The following is a 14,921-nucleotide window of genomic DNA, read 5'->3' as shown; positions in this document are numbered from 1 at the left end:
TTTATTACCGCCCTCCCGCCCTCCCAGGGCAAGACGGTCGTTTTGACTGTCGTGGACCGGTTCTCGAAGGCGGCTCATTTTATTCCCTTGCCCAAATTACCCTCAGCCAAGGAAACAGCGGTAACTGTCATAGATCACGTCTTTCGCTTACATGGCCTCCCGATGGACGTGGTTTCCGACAGGGGTCCCCAATTTGTGTCCAAATTTTGGCAAGAATTTTGTAAGTTACTGGGGGCGACTGTCAGTCTCTCTTCGGGGTTTCATCCTCAGAGCAATGGTCAAACCAAGCCAACCAAGATCTGGAGAGAGTGTTGCGATGTTTGGTTTCCAAGAATCCTTCCTCCTGGAGCCAACAACTCTCTATGGTGGAGTACGCCCACAATTCATTACTAGTGTCATCCACGGGCCTTACTCCGTTTGAATGTAGTTTAGGTTACCAGCCACCAGTTTTTGCTAGTACGGAATCCGAAGTCGCGGTCCCCTCCGCTCACGCCTTCGTCCAGAGGTGTCGCCACACTTGGACTAGAGCCCGTGAGACTCTTCTCCAAGTGGGGGCGCGCACCAAGGCTAAGGCCGATCGCCACCGGTCGAAGCCTCCCGTATACGTCGTTGGTCAAAAAGTGTGGCTTTCAACCAAGAACATTCCTCTCCGTTCCGTTTCTAATAAACTTGCTCCCAAATTCATCGGCCCGTTTCCTGTCACCAAGATCATTAGTCCGGTGACAGTCCGACTCAAACTTCCTCCTGCGTACAGGAGAATTCATCCCGCCTTTCATGTGTCAAAGATTAAACCTGTGTTTTGGGCATGCATTAATCCGCCAGTCCCGGTTCCCCCCCCGCCGCGTCTCGTAGATGGGGAACCAACTTATTCGGTTAACCGTATTCTGGACTCGAGAAGGAGGGGACGCGGATTTCAGTACCTGGTGGACTGGGAAGGTTACGGTCCGGAGGAGAGAAGTTGGGTTCCTGCTAGAGACATTCTGGATCACTCCCTTATCGATGATTACAATCGACAGGTAAGTCCGTCGGGGAACGCCAGGAGGCGTTCCTAGGGGAGGGGGTACTGTCACGGTTCATGAATTCACTGTCTCTCTCTCGTCTAACGTGCTGTTGTGTGTGTGTGTGTGTGTGTCTGTGGGCGTGGTCACTGATTATCAGTGATCAGTAGCGCCAGCTGGTTTCAATTGTATGTCCCTATATAAGCTCAGTAACTGGTGTCTCATGTTGTCAGATCGTTGTGGTTTTCCTGGTGTGTTTCCCGTGCTTGTTCCTGTGTTCCCCGTGCCGTTTGGATCTTCCTGTCGTCGTCGTGTCTTCCTGGATTTCTGCACTCTTCACGGATTCATCTAGCACTTCACGAGGGATTACCACTGGATCACTGCACCAGCACCTGTTGCCCACCGAGGTCCCTGCGTCACCACACCATCAGCGTTTGTGTCCGCCCACCTGTCCCGCTGAGTTAGCGATCATCTGTGTGCTGTGTTTCTGACCATCTGTGTGTTTTCAATAAAGAGCGTTGTTGCATATACATCCTGTCTGTCATCCGTTACACTGCGTGACGCAATTTTGCGTGCTTCATTAATTTATTTGTGTTAAATTATCATTAAACTCATTAAGGATTTTGAATTAATTGCATGTGTTAACAATGACAGCCCTAATAAGATGATTTGTTCTTTTTTACTTCCAAAAATGAAACATTTGACAATATATTACTGTAAAAATACACAAAAAGTAAGGTTAGATCTATTACATTTTTCTTCCTATATAGTATGGGAAGTTGCTGTTTACAAATGAACAGGTGTTTACTGTCGCAATTTTACAGCCTTTTACAGTTAAAGTTACAGTAATTTTTTTACAGTATTGAGGAGTATTGTAATAATAGAATCATTATCACTCCTGCAATTCAGTATTTGTTTTGTTTTTATGTTTGTTTGTTTTTTTTAAAAAAAGGTCACATGTGCTGATCGGAAGCAACCAAAGCACAGTTCACAGAGCCCCACTGACACCAGGCCTAAATGGGATTTTATGGCAGATACACTATATGGTCAAACGCATGTGGACACTTCCTATATGACAAAATGGGACTATTCCAGGAATTTCTCAAGGATTTAATTTTTGGGGGTTACTTTTTCACTTTTTGGTGCCTTCATAAACACTTGTTTGACTTAACCCTCTGAGGTCTAGGGTGTTTTTGGGGTCCTTGAGATGTTCTGACATGCCCTGACATTTGTGCTTTTTTCAGTTGCTTATAAACATATTAATGGCAAAAAAAAAATACACTCTATTTAGCACAAACGGGACTACCATAATATGTGAGCCACATGTATGTACATGTTTTCATTTTTGAGAGAATAATGTTCATGCATGGTTATTGAAAAAACTAAAAATGAAAGTTTCTGAAATAAAGCCACAAAACACATACTAAATATGTGGCAATAAGACTTTTGACTAATGGATGTCCTTCCCTAGAGTTTTTTCTTCAAAATTCTGTGAAAATCATCCTGCCTTATCATTCACTTAAAACGATAAATTGATTTTAGTTTTGTGAAACACTTTTAGTTTGGAAAGCCAATATGCGGATGGGGCGTAAACGATATTTAGTAGTTCACACCTGGTGAGACAATGCCCCTGCATACTTAATGAGCCATTCATTCAGGTGTGTCACCTACAGCTAACTTAAATATACGAGCTTGATAAAAATGATCATTCTAGAAGAAAATTTCAGATGGCATTTAGAGGCTTTTGCATCTGAACTCTTCACACACACACACACACACACACACACACACACACACACACACACACACACACACACATATATATATATACATATATATATATATATATATATATATATATATATATCATACCTGTCAACACTTGGATACCAAAATACGGGAAATCTGAACGCGGGGGGGGGGGGGGGTTTGGAGGGAATGGCGGGGGGGGGGGGGTGGCAGAGGCAGGCTAAATAGACATTAATTGCGCAGATATTAACATAAATAAATACATACATACTATTCAATTAAAATAAACATAAGACTTATTCATGTTTCTCTATTTATTTTTATCAATTGCAACAATTAACTACATTAATTAATCACGATTAATTGCCATTAAAAAAACTTACATTTTATAATGTAATAATTTCACAATTAATCTCCAAATTAATGTAGAAAAACATAAAACAGTATATTTTAAATATTTGTCTAACAGGTAGGAAAAATATACAGAAATTGAAGTTATCAAACAGTTTGCACTGCATACAATTTAAATTGTACATAGATTAATCCTTATTAAAGTAAAAAAATATCTTTAGTCAAGAGCAGTGAGTGCTTTTCTCTGTTACCGTTGTTCTTTGATTAACTTTACTGACAGAAAGCTTTATTGGCTACTGTCTCTTTAAAAACAGCCGCTGACGGATCTCACACGCGTCTCATTCTCTCACAACTCTTTACTTTCATTTACGACTTGTTTTTTTTTTAACTAATAGACTGTTCAGACTGTTCTTATGAGGATACTCGACAAAACGGACATTTTGACATAATTGCGTGTGTTAATGCCATCTCTCTCATGTTCATCCTCGGATGCTGCTGTTCTTTGCGCGATTTTTCCCCCCAAACTACTTCAGTGGAAATCCCGCCCTGCAGCCGATTCTAAAGATTTTATTGGTCATGTGAATCACAGTACTGATTGCCTACACCAAACACTGACCCCTAAACCTACCCGTCATTGTAACCTTAACCAATGAAATTAGCTGCAGGGCGGGATTTCCGCTTAACTGGTTTGCGCCCTTTGGGATTTTTTAAAAAAAATTATAGAAAGATTAAAAATAAGGGAGAAATACGGGAAAATATTTAAACGGGATGATAGCGGGATAGCAATGTAAAATACGGGAGAATCCCGGGAAAAACGGGAGGGTTGACAGGTATGATATATATATATATATACATACATACATACATACATATATATATATATATAAGTTTCTTTTATATATATATATACATACATATATATATATATATATATATATATATATATATATATATATATATATATATATATATATATATAAAATGTATATATATATTAGTGGTGGGCCGTTATCGGCGTTAACGTGCTGCGTTAACGCGAGACTCTTATAGCGCGATAAAAAAAATATCGCCGTTAATCTATTCTCCAAGTTGGGTTGGAAGCTGGCTAATACTACACAAGCAATGATGACGCAATCTACCCGCGGCCGCGAGGAACACCCGCCTGCAACGCATCATATTCGTCGTCATCTTAAGTAAACATATGGGGCGCCGTTTGTAAAGAGGCTCACGCTGAAAATAACAGCAACATTTTGTCACATTTAGCTTCAAACAATGTTTAAAAAACTGGTATGATTTTTTGACGGTCAATTTTACCACATTTACAACAATATTTATCAACTTAGAGATATTTTAAATAGTTAAATCTAAATATTAAATGTTACACCTAAATGTTAAATATTAAATCTAAATGCTAAATCTAAATCTAAATGTTAAATCTAAATCTAAATGTTAAATCTAAATGTTAAATCTAAATGTTAAATCTAAATATTAAATCTAAATCTAAATGTTAAATCTAAATGTTAAATGTTAAATCTAAATCTAAATGTTAAATCTAAATATTAAATCTAAATCTAAATGTTAAATCTAAATCTAAATGTTAAATCTAAATGTTAAATCTAAATCTAAATGTTAAATCTAAATCTAAATGTTGAATCTAAATGTTTCAGGTGAAACTAAATATTTAACTAATATGCAAATTCAAAATGCCGGTAAGCGGAAGTGCCAAAATAAAAGCTTGAGGTGGTCAGTGTGTGTTTATAGCATGGTTTATAGTGTCAAATAACGAATAAAAACCATCTCATAATAATAACTATAATATAACGATAATAACTACCTAAAATAATGAACACGTTTGGAGAAACTGTAGAGTTTCGTGATGAGAGTAATGACATGACATTCAGTCAAAGTGAGCCCTCTAGTGGCTGGCTATTATGGCTACAGGCCATAAGTCCCGCACTTTTCATAAAAGTGACACTAGCCTACTCTTCAAATAAAGTTTCTCCAAACGTGTTTATTATTTCAGGTAGTTATTATCACGATAATCCATGTCCAAGAGTCCATTTCCTCGGATGAGATGTTTTTTATTCGTTATTTGACACTATAAACCATGCTATAAACACACACTGACCACCTCGAGCTTTTATTTTGGCACTTCCTGTTACCGGCATTTTGAATTTGCATATTAGTTAAATATTTAGTTTCACCCGAAACATTTAGATTCAACATTTAGATTTAGATTTAACATTTAGATTTAAATTCAACATTTAGATTTAGATTTAGATTTAACATTTAGATTTAACATTTAGATTTAACATTTAGATTTAGATTTAACATTTAGATTTAACATTTAGATTTAACATTTAGATTTAGATTTAACATTTAGATTTAGATTTAACATTTAACATTTAGATTTAACATTTAGATTTAGATTTAATATTTAGATTTAACATTTAGATTTATATTTATATTTAGCATTTAGATTTAACATTTAGATTTAGATTTAACATTTAGATTTATATTTAGCATTTAGATTTAACATTTAACATTTAGGTGTAACATTTAATATTTAGATTTAACTATTTAAAATATCAATAAGTTGACAAATATTGTTGTAAATGTGGTAAAAAGTGACGTCAAAAATTCGTACCATTTTTTTAAACATTGTTTGAAGCTAAATGTGACAAAATGTTGCTGTTATTTTCAGCGTGAGTCGCTTTACAAACGGCGCCCCATATAAACACGGCTGAAAGTGAAAGCTGGTAAAAAAGATCGGTGCAACGCGCAGCAGCAAACTATATAGAGAGTCTGTGGGGTTAACAGTTCGGTAAGTTAACACGCGACTAATCCGTTCTACCACCTCAAATTCAAAACGAAACATATCACTGAATACCAGCGCGCGCGTATTATTCCCAATATATCTCAGTGGTGTTGCACATAATCTCTGTCTGCGCCCGATTTTAAGAATCGTTGTTGTGTTTCTTTTTAACTGAAAAGACATCAGTTAGACAATATTCTAATTTTAAATTCTGGGTTTCATAAGCTCCAAGCCATAATAAACATTAGACCTACTTAAGTCTCTGCAGCTAGTGTACTTAAATTTTATTTATCTGCTAAATTATGTTGTATACTTACAGTTTTATATGTTCTCAAAACTACATACACCCTTTAAAAAAAATACATTTAGGTATTTACTCTTTTCTCCTCAAAAACTCATACAAACCATTATCAATAACAACTGTCTGGTCTAAGGATATTACTGGTGACATACAAACTTTATTCTCTGATAAAATTTGGGAGACAATTACATCATCCTCAAAAAACCCAAATCATCAGATGATCCACTGGAAATTACTACACAGACTCTATCTATCCCCTTTAAAACGCTTTTATATGCATGTGTCACCTTCCCCAAAGTGCAATCTATGTCCGCAGAGGGCCCTTGGCACATATTTACATTTTTTTTGGGAATGCTCTGCACTTTCTCGTTTCTGGTCTCAGCTTGCTCATGACATATCATTCTTATTAGAGAAAGATGTGGTTTTGACTCCAGAGCTTTTCTTCTTAAACAATTTTTCTGGATTGGCTCTGTCACCACAACAGAGAAACTTACTCTTTGCTGCTCTCACTGCTGCAAAGAAAATGTTAGTCAGTCGATGGATTCCTCCGCATTTAATGTCTAGACGTATATGGGGCTTATCTTTGCTCGACATTGTCTCTTTGGAATTATCAACAGCTCGCATTCATGGAGCAAAAACAAAAACTTTGAAGACCTGGAGTGCTACTTTTGATATTGTTAAATCTTTTGTTACTTCTCTTTGATTTACAGTTTATTTTGTATTTATGTATAGTTTTTATTTTTCTTCTGATTAACTATTACACTCTGTACCATTTTACACTGCAATATCTTGTATTTTCCTCATCACTAAATAAGTCTACCTGGTGGGTGGGTTGGTGGGTTGGTGGGTTGGTGGGGTACGGCTACAGTCTAAAATAATATGTTGTACTTTGTACCATTCTGAAATGACAATAAAAATAATTGTTAACAAAAAAAAAAAAAAAAAAAAAAAATACATTTAGCAGTTGTTTAGCAGGGTATGTGTAACTAGGGATGGGCATCGTTAAGAAATTATCGATATCGATGCCATTGTCGAGTCTGCTTAGGGACTGTTCGTTATTTATTTAAGGGGCCACCGGAGGAGTTTTGAGATCTGTTGTCAAAAAAGACATGACCCTCCCTTCGCCAGCAATAATTTTTTTCATGACCCTCCAAAATGATTGTGAAAAAAGGCATGACCCTCCCCGATAATTTATTGATTAGCCTAATTGCTGTACTGGTTTGCGCTTGGCAAAGATGTTCAGATAGCCATTGTTTGTTTGTTTTTTAAACGACATATTAATAATCATTACTTTTGCCGGTTCTTTGTGACAGCTTTTAGATGCTTTATTCGCAACGCCACCAACATGTTGAACAAGTCACACAGCTATGAAAATGTGAACTTGGAATATAAATCTGACGGCACGCACTTATCACACTGTTGGATTGACTTTGTTTACTTCTGTTGGCGGTAAAGAAGATCAAAACAGACTAGCGCACGAGCCGACAGCATCACCACCACTACCATCTCTCTCTCTCATCAGAGATGACGTTTCACGGCCAAATCAAATAAACAATCGGAGGAGAGCCCTTCTAGCCAATTAGAGGTGAAAAAGGTGGTACCTTCTCCTACCATCCTGGGGAAAAAAATATTGCACGCGGGAATGGCGCTTTTGGGGGATTTAAAAATCCAGTCACATACTGTGACGTCGTGCCGCGACGCGGGAATGGACGGAACGTTCGGAATCGTTAGTGGAATCGTTAACGTGTGGACGTGTACGATTCCGATGGATCGGAATGTTTGGAACCGGTTCCAAACCGGAACCTGGAACCGATTCCCAAGCCTATGTGTAACCTGTTCTAAAATGGTTTTATTATAATATATATCGTTATCGCAAGAGGCTGCAATGTAGGCCTATATCACAATATGGATTTTAGGCCATATCGCCCATCCCTAATTGATAGCCTATAGTAATAATAAGGCCTACCTAATGTTGCCTACGGATGGTAACAGTAAGTCAAGTCAAGTCAAGTTTATTTATATAGCGCTTTTCACAACATAGGTTGTATCAAAGCAGCTTCACAGTAATAAATTAAAACAATACATCAATGTTTGTTTCTAGTGGAACGTCCACGTTTGGTAATGCTGATCAATGGTATCGTTGATTGATTAATTCAATTAAATATCCCCAAATATCCCCAACTGAGCAAGCCAAAGGCAACAGTGGCAAGGAACCGAAAAACTCCATCAGGTGACCTAATGGAGAAAAAAAAACCTTGGGAGAACCCGGGCTCAGTCGGGGGCCAGTTCTCCTCTGGTGTTTATGAACTAGAGACCGGATTTAACTGTAAGATTAAAAGTATTATATAAATGCCTGGCTGAAGAGATGCGTCTTGTACAGTAGTAACTATTAGAGTCTATGAGTAGAACAGCTTTCTCAAGCAGTTTGTGATGCATTTTGGAAACAGGAGATGAGCCCCTGGTCTAATGCGCCACCTGGCTTGAGAAACCCGTTCTCAAAGACTTACTTTTATAGTCATTATTTGGGTAGCACACATATTCTGAATGCCTTCGGCAGAATTCAAATGAGCCATTTTAATCTAGATTAATCTAGATTAATTTAAAAATTAATCTAGATTAATCTAGATTAAAAAAAATAATCTATGCCCACCTCTAATATATATATATATATATATATGTGTGTGTGTGTGTGTGTGTGTGTGTGTGTGTATGTGTGAGTGAGTGTGTGTATGTATGTATGTATGTATGTATGTATGTATGTATGTATGCATGCATGTATATACATTACCAAATTGGTTCACAGTTGGAAGCATCGCAATTTTTTTTATTTTTCCACAAATTGTGCTTGCAAATTGTATAATATCCAAGGTAAACATGTCTAGTAATTGTGCAGTTAATTCTCATACTGTATTTTCAGTTTTGGAATATTTATCCTCTCCCCAAATTTGTCACTAATAAAACACAAAAAAATTATTTAAAGAAAAAAATTATATTTACCTTTTAATAGTTTGTTTACATCTACCTTTTAAATGTATTTTTTTATTAAAAAGGTTACAATTACAACAACAATTCAAGTGTAATCTTACAGTATATTTGTATCAGTATATATATGTCTTTCATATTTGTCACGGTTCATGAATCGGCTGTCTCATTACTGATGTGTGTGTGTGTGTGTTGTGTGTGTGGGTGTGGTTACTCATTGTGGTGATTATTGTTGCCAGCTGTATTCAATCCCCGTTCCCTTTATATGTGCAGTAATTCCCATCTCATGTTGTCAGATCGTTGTGGCTTCCCCGGTGTCGTGTCCTGTTCCCGTGTGTGGCTCTCATCTCCTCGTGTGGATCCTGTCTTCGTGGATTTGCTTCGTTGTGTGTTCACGCGTCTGGATTGTTTATTGTTCCTGGTTCCTGAGCACGCCGTTCACCGCACACCATCACCGGGTTGCCCATTGAAGTCCCTGCGTCATTCCTTCATCTGAGTGTTGTTCCCGACCTGTGTATTCTGACCTTTAAATAAACATTCTTTTACTTGCGATTGTATCCGTCTCTGTAATGTTACAGAACGATCTGACCTACTATGGATACAGCAAGTACTGCCAGATTGAATGAGTTCATCACGCATAGCGTCACAAGAATGGATCAACAAGGAGAAGAGATCGCGAACACAGGTCGCGCGGTTCAGACACTCGTGACGCAGGTGTCCGAGCTCACCCAACAGCTACAACTTCCCTGTGTTCCCACTGCGCCGCCCACACCGCCCGTTCAACCCCCCCCCGCCTCTGCAAGAGAATCAGCCGGAGCCTCGTCAGAGAAATACTCAGGTGAGCCTGAGTATTGTAGGGCTTTTCTCACTGCTTGTTCTTTGCACTTTGCATTGCAGCCACGGACCTTTTGCACCGAACAGTCTAAAGTGGCGTTCGTGTTGACACTACTGTCGGGGAAGGCGGCTCTCTGGGGAACGGCGGTGTGGGAAAACCAAAACATCTGCTGCGCCTCGTTCCAGGCACTCTCCTCGGAGATGAGAAGAGTATTCGATCGAGCGGTGGCGGGTAAGGAGGCAGCCAGATTACTCGCTGATCTACGCCAAGGAAATGGCTCGGTGTCGGACTATTCCATCCAGTTCCGCACCCTGGCTGCAGAGTGCCAATGGAACGAGGAGGCGCAGTGGGACATGTTCCTGCATGGGTTGGCTGACCGCGTTCAGAAAGAGATTTACATCCTGGACCTTCCCAAGACCCTGGATGGCCTGGTGGATCTTGCGCTGAGGGTCGATGCTCGTCTTGATCGTGTGACTTCTCGTGCACAGCAGAGTCGACTCCAGCACCATCCTGAGGATCCACGGGCCAGCGGCGGGAACGCGGGCAGCCCAGTTCCAGATCATGAACCCATGCAGGTAGGGAGAGCTCGGCTTTCCCGGGAGGAGAGGGAGAGGCGGAGATCCCAGGGACTCTGCCTTTACTGTGGCAAGGCTGGCCACTTCCTTTTTTGCTGCCCGGTAAAAGAGCAAGCCCGATAGTAAGTATGAGGCTACTATCGGGTGGGATCTCTGCCGAGAAGACCTCATCACCATCATCGACCCTCCTCCCGGTAAGACTGAAATGGGCAACCTCCACGCATCGCACTCAAGCACTGCTGGATTCGGGAGCAGAGGGTAATTTTATGGACTTCGGACTTGCACTCAAACTCCAGATCCCTATCACTCCCCTTTCCCACAAAATCTCCGTCAACGCACTCAATGGACAAGAACTTCCTGAAATCTCCCACACTACTGAACTACTTAAACTTATTACTTCTGGCAATCACACCGAGAACATTTCCTTTTTTACTCATGGATTCACCACTAGCACCAGTGGTTTTAGGGCACCCGTGGCTCACTCAACACAACCCCCATATCGACTGGCACAATAATTCTGTTTCCTCTTGGAGTAACCATTGTCATGAGTCATGTTTGGTGTCTGCCTGTTCATCTGTGTCCGGTTCTGTGTTTCAGAGTGAGGCAGCGGATTTGTCTAACGTGCCCGCGGAGTACCTCGACCTGAAGGAGGTGTTCAGTAAGTCTCGTGCTGCTTCTCTTCCTCCGCATCGTTCCTATGACTGTGCGATAGATCTACTGCCAGGTAAATCTCCGCCTAAAGGCAAACTCTACTCTCTTTCTGTTCCCGAGAGGGAGGCCATGGAGAAATATATTTCTGATTCTTTAGCCTCTGGGTTCATCCAGCCTTCCTCTTCTCCTGCGGGGGCGGGGTTCTTTTTCGTTGGGAAGAAGAATGGCTCTCTGCGACCTTGTATTGATTACCGAGAGCTGAACAACATCACGGTAAAGAATTCTTATCCTTTGCCGTTGATGTCTTCGGCTTTCGAGAGGTTGCAGGGAGCATCCATTTTCACGAAACTGGACTTGCGTAATGCATATCATTTGGTTCGCATCAGGAAGGGGGATGAATGGAAAACCGCTTTTAATACCCCTAGGGGGCACTTTGAATACTTGGTTATGCCCTTCGGGCTTTCCAACTCCCCAGCGGTTTTCCAAGCACTCGTCAATGATGTGTTGAGAGACATGGTTGATCAGTTCATATATGTTTACCTGGATGACATATTGATTTTTTCTTCGTCTCTCCAAGAACACGTTCAACACGTCAGACGAGTGCTCCAGAGACTGTTAGAGAATGGGCTTTTTGTCAAGGCGGAGAAATGCGCGTTTCATGCACAGTCTGTTCCTTTTCTAGGGTACATCATCTCTTCTGAGGGAGTGCGCATGGATCCTGACAAGATTAAGGCTGTGGTAGATTGGCCAAAGCCAGATTCCCGTAAGGCCCTACAGCGGTTTCTGGGGTTCACCAATTTTTATCGGCGTTTCATTCGCAATTACAGCCAACTAGTCGCACCTCTGACTGCCTTGACCTCCCCCCGAACGACGTTCAGGTGGTCGAACACTGCCGAGGCAGTGTTCGTCAAACTCAAAGGTCGTTTTGTTTCGGCCTCCATTCTCATCACCCCTGATCCCACACGTCAGTTCGTGGTGGAGGTCGACGCGTCAGAGGTGGGAGTAGGAGCAGTGCTTTCTCAACGCGCTTCCTCAGACGACAAGATGCATCCCTGCGCGTTTTATTCTCATCGACTATCGCCTGCCGAACGCAATTATGACATTTGTAACAGAGAGTTGTTGGCAGTCAAGTTAGCGTTGGAGGAGTGGCGTCATTGGTTAGAGGGGTCAGGGGTCCCCTTTATCGTTTGGACCGATCACAAGAACCTTGAATATATTAGATCTGCTAAAAGACTCAACTCCAGGCAGGCTCGGTGGGCACTTTTTTTCGGACGTTTTGACTTTGTTCTCTCGTACCGCCCGGGTTCCAAGAACATCAAACCCGACTCTTTATCTCGTATTTTTGATCCTTCCGAACGCCCGGTGACTCCCTAGTGTATTTTACCTGAGAAAGTAGTTATCTCCACACTCGTATGGGAGGTCGAGTCGAAGGTCAAGACGGCCTTAGAAGGGGTAACGCCTCCGCCCGGCTGCCCACCGAATCGTTTGTTTGTTCCGGAGGGGTTAAGGTCCGACGTTATTCGGTGGGGTCATTGCTCCAACGTGGCTTGTCATCCAGGAGTGACTCGCACCAGTTTTTTAGTTAAGCAACGATTCTGGTGGCCATTAATGGCTCGCGACGTTCACGATTTTGTTTTGGCTTGTTCTATCTGTGCCACTGGTAAGACATCCAACCGACCTCCGGATGGGTTACTTCGACCGCTGTCTGTCCCTTCGAGACCCTGGTCCCACATCACACTAGATTTTGTTACCGCCCTCCCGCCCTCCAAGGGCATGACGGTTGTTTTAACCGTAGTGGACCGGTTCTCGAAGGCGGCACATTTCATCCCCTTGCCCAAATTACCTTCAGCCAAGGAGACAGCGGTCACGGTCATTGATCATGTCTTTCGGTTACATGGCCTCCCGACGGACGTGGTCTCTGACAGGGGTTCCCAATTTGTGTCCAAATTCTGGAAGGAGTTCTGTAAATTATTGGGGGCTACGGTCAGTTTGTCTTCAGGTTATCATCCCCAGACCAATGGCCAGTCTGAGCGGGCCAACCAGGATCTGGAGAGAACGTTGCGATGTTTGGTAACCAAGAATCCTTCGTCCTGGAGCCAACAACTTTCTATGGTGGAGTACGCCCATAACTCGTTACCAGTGTCATCTACGGGCCTCTCTCCGTTTAAGTGTAGTTTAGGTTACCAGCCACCAATTTTTCCGAGTCTGGAATCCGAAGTCGCGGTCCCCTCTGCTCACGCCTTCGTCCAGAGGTGTCGCCGCACTTGGACTAGAGCCCGTGAGACTCTTCTCCAAGCGGGGGGGCGCATGAAGGCCAAGGCCGATCGCCACCGGTCAAAGCCTCCCGTATACGTCGTGGGTCAAAAAGTGTGGCTTTCTACCAGAAATATTCCTCTCCGCTCTGTTTCTAACAAGTTAGCTCCCAAATTTGTCGGCCCGTTTCCTGTCACCAAGATTATTAGTCCGGTGACAGTCCGACTCAAACTTCCTCCAGCGTACAGGAGAATTCACCCCGCCTTTCATGTGTCTAGAATTAAGCCCGTGTTTTATTCTCACATTAATCCGCCAGTCCCAGTTCCCCCCCCCGCCGCGACTCGTAGATGGGGAGCTTACTTATTCGGTACGTCGTATTCTGGACTCGAGACGGAGGGGACGCGGATTTCAGTACTTGGTGGACTGGGAGGGTTACGGTTCGGAGGAGAGAAGTTGGGTACCTGCTAGAGACATCCTGGATCACTCCCTTATCGATGATTACAATCGACAGGTAGGGTTATCGGGGAACGCCAGGAGGCGTTCCTAAGGGAGGGGGTACTGTCACGGTTCATGAATCGGCTGTCTCATTACTGATGTGTGTGTGTGTGTGTTGTGTGTGTGGGTGTGGTTACTCATTGTGGTGATTATTGTTGCCAGCTGTATTCAATCCCCGTTCCCTTTATATGTGCAGTAATTCCCATCTCATGTTGTCAGATCGTTGTGGCTTCCCCGGTGTTGTGTCCTGTTCCCGTGTGTGGCTCTCATCTCCTCGTGTGGATTCCTGTCTTCGTGGATTTGCTTCGTTGTGTGTTCACACGTCTGGATTGTTTATTGTTCCTGGTTCCTGAGCACGCCGTTCACCGCACACCATCACCGGGTTGCCCATTGAAGTCCCTGCGTCATTCCTTCATCTGAGTGTTGTTCCCGACCTGTGTATTCTGACCTTTAAATAAACATTCTTTTACTTGCGATTGTATCCGTCTCTGTACTGTTACAATATTTCGCCTGCCTGTAACGTTGTTTTTATGAAATATTAGGGCATATAAATGTTAATTTGCAGTTTAATACGTTGCTTATACAAATAGCCTACATTTTATTTCAACATATTTCAGTCGATTTTTACTCATCTCAGTATAGCAATACAGTTTGCTAAAACTCATTCATCATTCATTCACACACGCGATTTAAATTTAAACTGTCTTTTTGCCAGCTGTGGTAAACAGCGCGCATCTCTGCCGTTCATTCATGAGATACATTCCATTATTCCTCACAGCGCTGTGAAACAGTGTAAACATGTAATGATCTGATAAACTTGTATGTTTTCTCGAGCTGATGGGGGCGTTCACAGAATTGCGCGGATTGCCTCAGACATTTGCGTTTGAATAGCGCACGCTCTCCGTGGGCGGAGTCA

The sequence above is a fragment of the Scardinius erythrophthalmus genome, assembly GCF_964197995.2.
Source record: "Scardinius erythrophthalmus genome assembly, chromosome: 9".
Classification (NCBI taxonomy): Eukaryota; Metazoa; Chordata; class Actinopteri; order Cypriniformes; family Leuciscidae; genus Scardinius; species Scardinius erythrophthalmus.
Note: the sequence above shows the minus strand (reverse complement) of the source record.